We start from the raw sequence: 12,219 nt of genomic DNA, 5'->3' as shown, positions 1-12,219 counted from the left end.
CTTCATTCATCTCATATTCGAATTTGGTCTTGTTGACAACACTATCCAGTCATGATTTTGGTCAGTCTTTGTCCTTGTCAATCTTGTCATATTGCAATCAATTCGTCATCGATCCTTGTCCTTTTCAATCATGTCAATTCGGAGCAATTTGTCATTGTTCCTCATCAATCGACGCATTTATCAATCAAGTCATTTATCGCATTGGTCATTTATCAATTCAAAATCATGACATTAATTATCTTCAATCACGACCTAATTGTCATTCTTGCATTGCTAATTCATCTTCTAGGGTTTTGTGATTTAATCATTTAACCCTGTTTGTCATTTCTCTCTCTAGGATTAATAAATTACTTATTTATCCTAAGTCTTCTCATTACAATTAAATCTTCATTTAATTGGCTAATTATTCCTCTTTGTGAATTAATTAATAAATGAAAGATTATTAATTAATTTACTTAATTTCTAATTCCTAATTTTCATCAATTTCAATTTTCTAATTTCTTAATTTATCCAATTTCATTTTCCTCCTATTTCTCTCCTAAATTCATGGGAATGACATGTCAATTTGTCATAAATTTGTCATAATTGACAATCAACAATTTTGACATAGAAGTTGTCATAATTTGTCATCAATTATCAATCAATCAAATTGTGCATAGAAAGTGCATAATTTGTCATAATTTGTCATATTGATTTGCAATTTCCATTTGAATTGGATCATGCTAATCTTGTCATCTCTCCAATTCTTCTATAAATTGGATGATTTTCTTCAATCAAACCCCCTAGCTACTAATCCCTAATCAGACTATTGAATTTACGCTTTGAGTATTCTTGTGTCAATGTCAATCTTGCTTTCACAATTAGGTGTATACACTTGAAGGTGAGATCCACAACAAACCTATTTGGAGGAGAAAGAAGAAAAATGGAGCCACATGAAGGAGCATTTGAATCATCATCTTTGGTTTGCATGATCTTTGATTTTGAATGTTTTATTTCATGTCTCTATTGATAGTGTTGTTTAGGATAGATCATTGCAATGTGTGTTTGTGATTGAGCTAATAATGATTAATATGTCTTTATATATATTGCTTTGATGATTTCTTATTTCCTAACGTACATTAATTGGTGAACCTAATGTGAAAACTAACCTTCTAATCCCTTTACTAGTGTTTTTGAGTGCTTTCAAGTTGATTTGCAGGTCAAAAAAACCCAAAAACAGGGCTGTGCAAGGTATTCTGGAGACTTCTGCGCCTGTGTAAGACAACTTGTGCCTATGTCAGACATTTTACACTTGTGTAGGGGACATTCTGCGCTTGTGTCAAACATTCTGCACTTGTGTCATGACTTCTGCGCCTATGTAAAGTCCAGAATAGAGGTAAAAAATGCAGTGTTTACTTGAATTTTGTTTTGTTTTTGCATTTTGTTTTCTGTGCTTTGGATTTTGGTACTAATTATCTATGCAGAATCTTGGCATATGCATGGTAAAGGCAATAAATCAAACTACTAACACCCTTTGTGCAGATTCGATAGTCAAAGAATAAACATCTCAAACTCCTAACTTGGGTTTTGCAGGTTGCCTTGGAGAAACAATTAAACTTTATGTTTGCAATTAATTTTTAGGCACCTAGTGATTTCTAAATAGGTTGGAATGAACATTTGTTTGCTTTGATTGTTGATTATGACATTGGACTAGGAGAGTATGCGCTCATCCTTCTTAGGGTGATCAGAAATCCAGATCTTCGATACCATGCTTGTGTTGTTGATTGTGTGTCACATTTAGAGGGCCTGCCTTCCTGACCACTTTGCTTTTGCAAGAAAGTGATAATCGTGAGAAGGGAATGACCCAAAGTGAGTATGGCTATAATTCCTTGGCATTCTAACTCACTATAAACAAATACCTGATGAGCGAAAGCTTTGAAGGAAGTGTTATGTGGGAATTGCAGTTACTTGGGAAGTGATGACCCTTGGACTCTTTCTCATATCAACATCTAAGTAGGGCCTCTTGGTTTAAATTGTGCTTGTGCGACTACATTTGTTTGGTATCTTGATGGGCTTAATGTCTCAATCATGCTTGCATGACATCAAGGAGTAACGCTTAACAGAAATCCTTACTACATACCTTGTTTTTAGAGGCCAAAAACCCTTCTAGTTGCTTGAGAAGGACAAATTCGGATACTTGGAAGAGATACTAAGTTTGCCATGGGGAGATTTCCATGGGGACTGATGCTTGGATTCCCTGAGAAGTGAGTGTCGTGGAGGGGAGCCCGTGGGGTCAAGCATCTATGTATTCTCCTTGAATCCCATAATGAGTCTACCTCTCAAGTACCTAATGTCTTTGCCTACCATAAGAAATGTGGAAATGAGCATGATTGTCTTGAGTCTAAGTTGTAATATCTTGTATTCTTTGCTTGTCAAAAGTTGAATTGCATCCCACTTCAAAAAGCAAAACAAAATTGATTCCAAACAAGATTTAAACACAAGAGACATTCATCCAACAAAAATTCAACAAGATTCAAAGATCATCTTCCTAAAACATGGTTATCCAACATTGTTCAAAAACTTGTCTCAACATTTATGTCACTTACATTTAGGTTCATCCTAGGTTGCATTTTTCAAAGTTCATTGTCAATTATCAAGGTTAGGTTTCACCTAAGTCATACTTCTTTTGCATATCAATAAGAGTCATCCATCTTGCATATGTCCTCTTGCATTAAAGTCATACCATTGTCATACATTTATATTTGCATACCCTAGGTCTCTTCATTAAGCTTGGGTCATTATCATATCATATTAAGATCACTTGCATATTAGTTGTCCTTTTGCATATAGTCTCAAAAACTAGGTTTTGTCATACTTGAGTAATCCAAATCTTTGTTAAACCCTAAGTCATTGTTAGGAGGTCTAGACCTTATCAAAACCTTTTGTCCTTTTGTCATCCATGTCATTTCGTCGAACCTAGCTTAGTATCCAAGCATTTAGGGGAGACATTGTCATCTTGTCCTTTGTCAATTAAGTCCTTTTGTCCTTTGAGGTCTAGATATCATTCCAATTTCCTAAGGGTCCCTCTCTTAGATTTGCATTCAAAAGTTTGTCAAAATTTTGAAAAACAACAAAAACATAGATTGCATTTTCATCTATTTAGTTTGCATTTAGTTGCATATCATATATTATCCTTAAAAAAATTCCAAAAAAAATATTGCATTTGCATAGTGACATGTCTATTGAAACAAGGTTCCAAGCACCAATGATGCAACAAAGTTTGACGTATCAACCGACAATGCAATCGAATTTTAATCCAAGGAAATCACAATTCTATCCAACCCAACAACAAAGCAACATTGATCAAACTTTTTATGATGAAAAAAATCTCCAAATACAAAAGTTAAAGGAGAAGCTAGCTCAAGAAAATGAGATATTGGAACAAAGAGTGAAAACATTCAGAAGAATAGATCACAAACGTCCAAAATGTTTCAAAAATTTCAAGGTCGAAATCCAAATATTGAGCCAATTGATGTAAGATCTCTTCTTGAATGATCAGACATACCAGCTCTCCTCTCACAAATAGAGATGATGAAACAATTACAAGAAAGGAGACAACATCAATTTCAACATTATGTGCCTCCACAACAAGAACAAGGTGTTTACTATCAATCAGATTTTCAACCATCACAACCAATGGTCCAACATATGAAACCAACACAATCAATGGTCCAATTTCAACAATATGTCCAACCAACTATACAATGTCCACAAATAGTTCAACCAATGGTGGAATATCAACAAGTTCAATCAACATATCAATGTCAACAACCCCCCCCAAACATTCAAAAACAAAGGTTGCAGCACACACCAACCCAAGTTTCAAACATGTTAGAACAATTGAACCAAATCCAATATCAAAACATGACATCAAACCAAAAATGAGTTCAAATTCCAGATCCAATCATGTCAAAACCTAAAAAGAAAGGTGGCTTTATTGCAAGGATCTTAAGGAAACTACCAAGTGAGTTTATTGAGGAAGGTCAAGATAATACACTTATGTCTAGCAATGCCTCATCCCCCGATAAACAAATTGACTCTCTAGTGGCATCTATCCCTACACCTTTAGAAGTTTCACAAGAACCTTCCATATTGTCCTCATAAAACAACACACCCAAGGATGCAATTATCCAGGAGCTATCCATAATTGATTGCCAAGATAATCCAATTCGTGATGCACATTCTTGTCATGTTTCAGAAATACAAGACCCAATGCAACCATGCACTTTATTGCCATTACCTATTTTAGAGGACCCCATTCGAAGCCCCTCTTCCTCATGTTCAAGCATTGATTCCTTGCCAGCATCCATCACAAATGTTCAAAGTGCATTTCCTTCATGCCAAAGCATTGATTCCTTGTCAGAATCCTCCATGCATATCCAAAGTCCAACCTCATGTCAAGAGGATAATTTAGAGCATGAAGAAATGAGTCCTAAAGAAAATCAAGATCAAGATCTTGAAACCTTATCATCCCATCCAATTGTTGACCAAGACCCCATGTTCCCAGACACTCACGATGATTCCCCTATTCTTGTCCATCCTATCCAAAGCCTTATTGACACTCCATTCCCCGAGCAAGATCAAGATATCCTAGTCCATCCAATCCCAAATGATCCCCTTTCATTCCAAGAACACAATGTCCTTTCAAATCCCATTGACATTCCAGATATCCCTTCCATCCTTTCCGCTGATCTAATTAAAAGTCAAGAGCAAAGCACCTTTAAAGAGGATTCCAATGATCTTCCTCCTTGTCAAGATCAAATTATTTCTTCAAATCCTCCACAAGATCCACTTGTTCCTCCATCTCCTTGTCCTACTGCTCCATATACACTCCAAGATCTCATTTCTTGTGATGATCCCATTATTCCTCCCATTGCATCTCTTGAAGAGCCTGTCATTGAACCATGTCTAGTACACAATCCTAGTCCCCCTCATGATCCTGATACCCCTCATGATTCTAACATGTCAGTGCAAGATGTTCATGAACCCTCGACATCCATAATGGGTTCTTCCACTTTGGTGAAATCCGATCCACTTCAAGATCTCATTATTTCTCTCATATCACATCCGCCTCATAATGGACTCGCGTCTTCTTCCCAAAGAAAAGAGTGTCCTACAAGTCAAGATATTCATAAAGGCAAAGGAGTAGACCTTCACAAGCAAGAACCCCTCCATATTGAAGAATATACTAATGGTCATGGCTACAAAGCTCACACTCAAGGTGTTGGTATCCCTTCAAAGTCAAAATCCAAATGTCCACCTTCCCCATCATCGCTTCCATCCATTCTAGGTCCCTATATCCCTCCATCTCCTATGCAACATCAGCAAAGGCACACATCTTGGAGAACCTTCCATCCATCCCACATGCCTCCATATCATTCCCATCCACACCGACATTCATTCCCTCTTCCAAGCAATTTGGATGCCAAGTATAAGCATCATAAGTCTAGCAATCCACTTGTATTCAAAGATCAACATGTCCAATCTAATCGACATGTCAAACCAAAGAAAAATATGATCTATAAAGAAAAAGAAATATCCAAAAGGCCACAAAGGCCCACTAAGAAAAATAAAGCAAAGTCAAAATATATATGGGTTCCTAAATCCCTTGTGCAAGTAATGCACTCCAAGGAACCACAAAAGCATGAAACATCAAAAACCATGTGGATTCCCAAGAAGCTCCTTGAAGCACAAAGAGAAACATCAAACTTGGCATCTAAAATTGTTGTTCCTCCATCCAAATCATCCAAGTCTATTCCTCCATCACCTCCTTCATCCATTTTGGCCCTTATGTCCCAAAATCCCAAGCTATTCCTCCATCAAAATCTCAATATCCAAAATACACTTGTCCTCCATCAATCCATCACCCCTCAAGGTGTGTGCCAATGTCAATCTTGCCTTCATTTCCATCCACTAAAGCCCAATTCTTCCAATACCCTATCTATTATCCAATGCATATTTTCCATCCTTCAATCCCTTTGATCCCATCCTTTGCATAAATCCTTGCCTTAGTTTCATCTCATTTTCCATGTCCTTATCCTACCAACGTCTTTGAGCATACTTTTAAAGGTCATGGTCCATTTATTTCAAGGCTACTATCCAAATAAAAAGATGCTTGAGTCCTTCTTCCATCCCCTATCATGTGTCCATCTTCTCTTGAAAAAGCCAAAAATACAAAAAAAACAGTGAAAAAAAAAGACAAAAGAAAAAAAAATAAAGAAAAATAATTCATCCACTGGTGAAAACCTGGCAAACAGGCACCTTGGGCAAGTACCGTGATGAAAACCTGGCAAATAGGCATCATGCGTAATCTATGAATTTCTTGCACACCACACTTGGGGGCAGATTTCCTCCTTGATATCCTATTACCCTTCATATCCTATTGTCCCTCATGTCCATTTTCCCTTTCCACCTTTGATCTTGACAAGGCTGACGATCTTCATGAGCATCATGCATCTTGTTTGCAGCTTTTAGTCCATCATAGCTTTTGGTCTTTATCCATTTGCTTATTACAACCTTTCATCCATATTCCCTGGCTTATTGCAACTGTCTGCCACTATCCCTTAGCCAATCCCGACCTTGAGTCCATGTCCCTTATCCATTCTTGGTCTTGCTTATCCTATCCATATCTTATCACTATCCATACACTCTTTTTCATTCCTTGATCTCGATCTGACATAAGGACGCAAAATTTAAACATGGTTTCAAAAACCTCTTGACATGTCCCTCATTCCATGTCACTACTTTACATTGTCATATCCAGTCTCTTGTCCCATCAGGCAATAGCCCTTGAAAATTGCATCTGTATTGTCCCCATAATAAAAGGCCTTTGTCTTCCCTCTATCCACCATCATTTCAGCAAGCCTATTTATTCCCCTATCATATTCCTTGCCTTGCTTGACACTAGGGGCAAAGTCTTAAAAATCGAATAATGTCCTGAAAAAAATTCATAAAAATCGAATAATGTCCTGAAAAAATTCATAAAAATCGAATAATTGTCCTGAAAAAAATTCATAAAAATCGAATAATTGTCCTGAAAAAAATTCATAAAAATCAAATAATGTCTTGAAAAAATTCATAAAAATTGAAAAATGTCCTGAAAAAAATCATAAAAAAATGGAAAAATGTCCTGAAAAAAGTCAAAAAAATCAAATAAAGTCCTAAAAAAATGAAAAAAATTGTAAAACTTCAAAAACAAAAACAAACATTTTGCAATAAATTATTCCTTTTGTGCATAAGAAAAATCACTGAGCATTCATCCAATGACACTCGCAATCTATTTCACACTGTGCTTTAATGAAATCATGCTTTAACCAGATGAACTTTTTCAATCAAAACCAAACATTCAAATTGATCACAATTGTCATATCAATCGAATATCAATATCCAAATCATTTGTCCTTGTTCCTATTATCATGGGTCTTATACAGGGTGTGGTATACTTGAAACCAGACTATGTCCTATCTTAGACGGGGTACCGCATTTCCTGAAACTAGACAGCATGATCATCTCACCAGCACTTTCAACTTTTGACAATGAAGATCAAGATGTTTGTCTGATTTGCTTGAATTTGTGTATCTTATCTTTTTATTGATTTATCTTTGGCTTCGATCATGTTCCTATGTTGCTCGATGATGTCACTGAGTGATTTAGAGTGACTGGGATGGCTCATGGTCCCTTTCTTTTTTTTGATTGTGATTGTCATTTGTCTGCGATGTGTCTGTCTTTTCCAAAAAGGGTTGCATTTCAGCTTTGGCCTTCAATGCCATGATGCTACGCATCCATTTTGCTAAATAAAAATAAAGGTTCTCACCTACAAAGTGCATTACTGAAAGAAAATTTTTCTTCATCTCTAATTGTCCTTTATCTCCTTTCTTCTTACTAACACTTCTTCCATCCAGTCGGATAGTTAGTTCGGTCTAGTGCTCCGATATCCAAACACATATGCTGCATCCTGCATCCATTTCGTTAGTACATTTGCATTATATCAAACATCACATTAAGCATTATATCAAGCTTTTTATCCATTTCATATTATAAATGCATCAAAAAATACATAAAAATACATCCATATATGTTCATAAAAAGCACATAAGTCATCCATATGTAGACAAATAACTACAAATCATAACACATTGCATCCATATGTAGACAAATAACTACAAATCATAACTACATATCATATAATATCACAATAATATTGGAGTACAAAATTAGACTGTCTGTCCTAAGTATGGCCCGTAGGCTGACTACAACATGTCAAACTACATAATGTCCACTGTCTGTCCCAAGGAGCACGTGCCTCTGTCACTCGGTGCTCCCTCTGTCCTCCGCATCCCCGCAATGTCCCGCAAGCATTCAAAATTCATGAAATTGAAAACATGGTTTTTTGAGATCCATACCATAGCTCCTGCATCGTCCGATCATCTGAATGTGCGTACATGTTCTCCAAGGTGATCTGCCATTGGAATGTTCGCCATCTCTCTGCAAGTGTCCTTGTCCAGAGCAACAAATCCTCCTCTTTAGCTAGTGCAAATGAGCAATTTTCACTCTCTTGGTCTCATTTATAGCTCTTTGTCATTGCATAGATGGACATGCATCCTCTCCATCTTATGTTGGTCGTGGCCTTGTGCCCTTTAAATTGCTTGTCTATCATGTATCCGATCTCTGATTGTCAGTCCGTTCGATCCTATCATTTTTATCGATCAATTGGCCTCTTTTCTGCATGTTTTCAGCCAATTCCTCAAGGGGGCATGCATATGTCATTGTTATTGTCTGGGGCATTTTCATTATTGTTCTTTGAAACAACGCTTAAAATCGCATTGTCTCAAAGAGGGGCAAAATGTAGACACCTAAAAATGGTCAACGCTTGCGGAGTCATACTTTAACATTTGCGCATTGCCTCATTTTAGGTTTTTGCATCGCATTAACATTTCTTCTATGATTCACACTTGGTCTTTATCATTTGCAAGCATCGAGTCATTCTTCTACATTCTTCATTCATCTCATATTCGAATTTGGTCTTGTTGACAACACTATCCAGTCATGATTTTGGTCAATCTTTGTCCTTGTCAATCTTGTCATATTGCGATCGATTCATCATCGATCCTTGTCCTTTTCAATCATGTCAATTTGGAGCAATTTGTCATTGTTCCTCATCAATCGACGCATTTATCAATCAAGTCATTTATCGCATTGGTCATTTATCAATTCAAAATCACGACATTAATTATCTTCAATCACGACCTAATTGTCATTCTTGCATTGCTAATTCATCTTCTAGGGTTTTGTGATTTAATCATTTAACCCTGTTTGTCATTTCTCTCTCTAGGATTAATAAATTACTTATTTATCCTAAGTCTTCTCATTACAATTAAATCTTCATTTAATTGGCTAATTATTCCTCTTTTTGAATTAATTAATAAATGAAAGATTATTAATTAATTTACTTAATTTCTAATTCCTAATTTTCATCAATTTCAATTTTCTAATTTCTTAATTTATCCAATTTCATTTTCCTCCTATTGCTCTCCTAAATTCATGGGAATGACATGTCAATTTTTCATAAATTTGTCATAATTGACAATCAACAATTTTGACATAGAAGTTGTTATAATTTGTCATCAATTATCAATCAATCAAATTGTGCATAGAACGTGCATAATTTGTCATAATTTGTCATATTGATTTGCAATTTCCATTTGAATTGGATCATGCTAATCTTGTCATCTCTCCAATTCTTCTATAAATTGGATGATTTTCTTCAATCAAACCCCCTAGCCGCTAATCCCTAATCAGACTATTGAATTTACGCTTCGAGTATTCTTGTGTCAATGTCAATCTTGCTTTCACAATTAGGTGTATGCACTTGAAGGTGAGATCCACAACAAACCTATTTGGAGGAGAAAGAAGAACAATGGAGCCGCATGAAGGAGCATTTGAATCATCATCTTTGGTTTGCATGATCTTTGATTTTGAATGTTTTATTTCATGTCTCTATTGATAGTGTTGTTTAGGATAGATCATTGCAATGTGTGTTTGTGATTGAGCTAATAATGATTAATATGTCTTTATATATATTGCTTTGATGATTTCCTATTTCCTAACGTACAGAAATACCAGGTTCTTTGATATATCAATTGTTGCCATATTATCACAGTACATAGTTATAGGTTTCTTGCATTTTACCTTTATGTCCTTCAGCATTTGCTTGATCCATAATACCTATGTACAATTAATTGTTGTTGCAACATATTCTGATTCTATTGTTGATAGACTTGTACAACTTTGTTTCTTGCTCAACCATGAAATTAGTCTGCTGCCAAGAAAAAATGCTCCACCAGTGGTGCTTTTTTTATCATCCACCTTTCCTACCCAATTAGCATTTGTGTATACACATAAATCAAAATTTTCATCTCTAGGATACCATAAACCAAGATTTGTGGTGCATTGTAGGTACCAGAAAATCCTTTTCACTGTCGATTCATGATTTTCTTTGGGATTACTCTTAAATTTTGAAACAATACATACTGTATTCATAATATCAGGTCTTGTTTGTGTCAAATACAGTAAACCTCCTATCATAGATTTGTATCTAGTCGGATTAACAATTGTTTATTCATCCTTCAAAGATAATTTATCAGCTGTAGTCATAGGTGTGTTTACTGGTTTATAGTTTTCCATGCCAAATTTCTTTAGTAATTCCTTCAAGTACTTAGATTGACATAGGAAAATACCTTTATCAGTCTGTGAAATCTGCAATCCTAAAAGGAATTTTATCTCTCCAATCATAGACATTTCAAATTCTTGCTGCATTTTGTTAGAAAAGTCTTTACACAAACCATCTTCTCCTCCAAAGATTATATCATCAACAAAAAATTCAATAACCAATATGTCATCATTAGTCACTTTGTTGTATAAATTGTTGTCAGCATTACCTTTAGTGTAACCAAGCTTCAAAAGATATTTGTCCAATCTAGCATACTAAGCTCTAGGAGCTTGTTTCAATCCATATAAAGCTTTCCTTAACCTACAAACCATTTCTTTGTTATCTGTCAAAGAAAATCCATCATGTTGTTCAATATAAACTCCTTCTTCAAGATCTCCATTCAGAAATGCACATTTAACATCCATTTGATATACTTTATAGTTCTTGTGTACTGCAAAAGCCAATAAAAGTCTGACTGCCTCAATTCTAGCTACCAGTGCAAAGGTTTCATTGTAATCAATTCCTTCTTTTTGTGAATATCCCTTGCACACATATCTTGCTTTGTTTCTGATTACCATGCCATCTTCATTAAGTTTATTTCTGAAAACGCATTTAGTTCAAATTACATTTTTGTCTTTAGGCCAAGGAACTAATGACCAAGTGTTATTCCTTTCAATTTGTTCCAATTCATCTTCCATAGCTTTAATCCAATATTTATCTTCACATGCCTCATTAATTGATGTAGGTTTAATTTGAGAAATAAGACATACCTCCTCATTTGCCAATATTCCTCTAGTCATAACTCCTTGAAATTTGTTTCTAATTATCTGATCTTCAGAATGATTCAATCTTACATACCGGGGTGTTTTTACTTGCTGCTATTCTTCAGTGACTGTTGATTCTCCAGATGATGCCAGTGTCACTGGATAACCATTTTGTATTGGTGTATTCATAGTAGGTTCACTTTTTATTATCTCTATTGCCGGTTCAGAGTTTGTGTACCTTGAATTTCCTCTAAACTGTTCATCAATCTTCACATTTGCACTCTCAACAATTTTCTGCAATCTCTTGTTAAAACATCTATATGGTTTGCTCTTAAATGATTAACCAAGAAATATTCCTTCATCACTTCTAGGATCAAATTTTCCAATATACTCATCTCTTCTAATATAGCATTTACTTCCAAATATTCTAAAATATTTAAAAGTAGAAGTATTACCAAACCATAGTTCATGTGGGGTCTTACCGGTTTCACCTCTGATGTGAACTATGTTGAATGTATAAATTGTTGTATTTACCACTTCTCTCCAGTATATATGAGGTAGATTTTCTTCTGATGTCATACTTCTAGCTGCATCAAAGATAGTTCTATTTTTCCTTTCCACAACTCCATTCTGTTGGGGTGCCCGAGGTGCTGATAATTGTCTTCTGATCCAATTCATTTCACATAATGTATTAAATTCCTTAGATGT

The sequence above is a fragment of the Cryptomeria japonica genome, chromosome 10 (genome assembly GCF_030272615.1).
Source record: "Cryptomeria japonica chromosome 10, Sugi_1.0, whole genome shotgun sequence".
In the NCBI taxonomy this organism is placed as follows: Eukaryota; Viridiplantae; Streptophyta; class Pinopsida; order Cupressales; family Cupressaceae; genus Cryptomeria; species Cryptomeria japonica.
Note: the sequence above shows the minus strand (reverse complement) of the source record.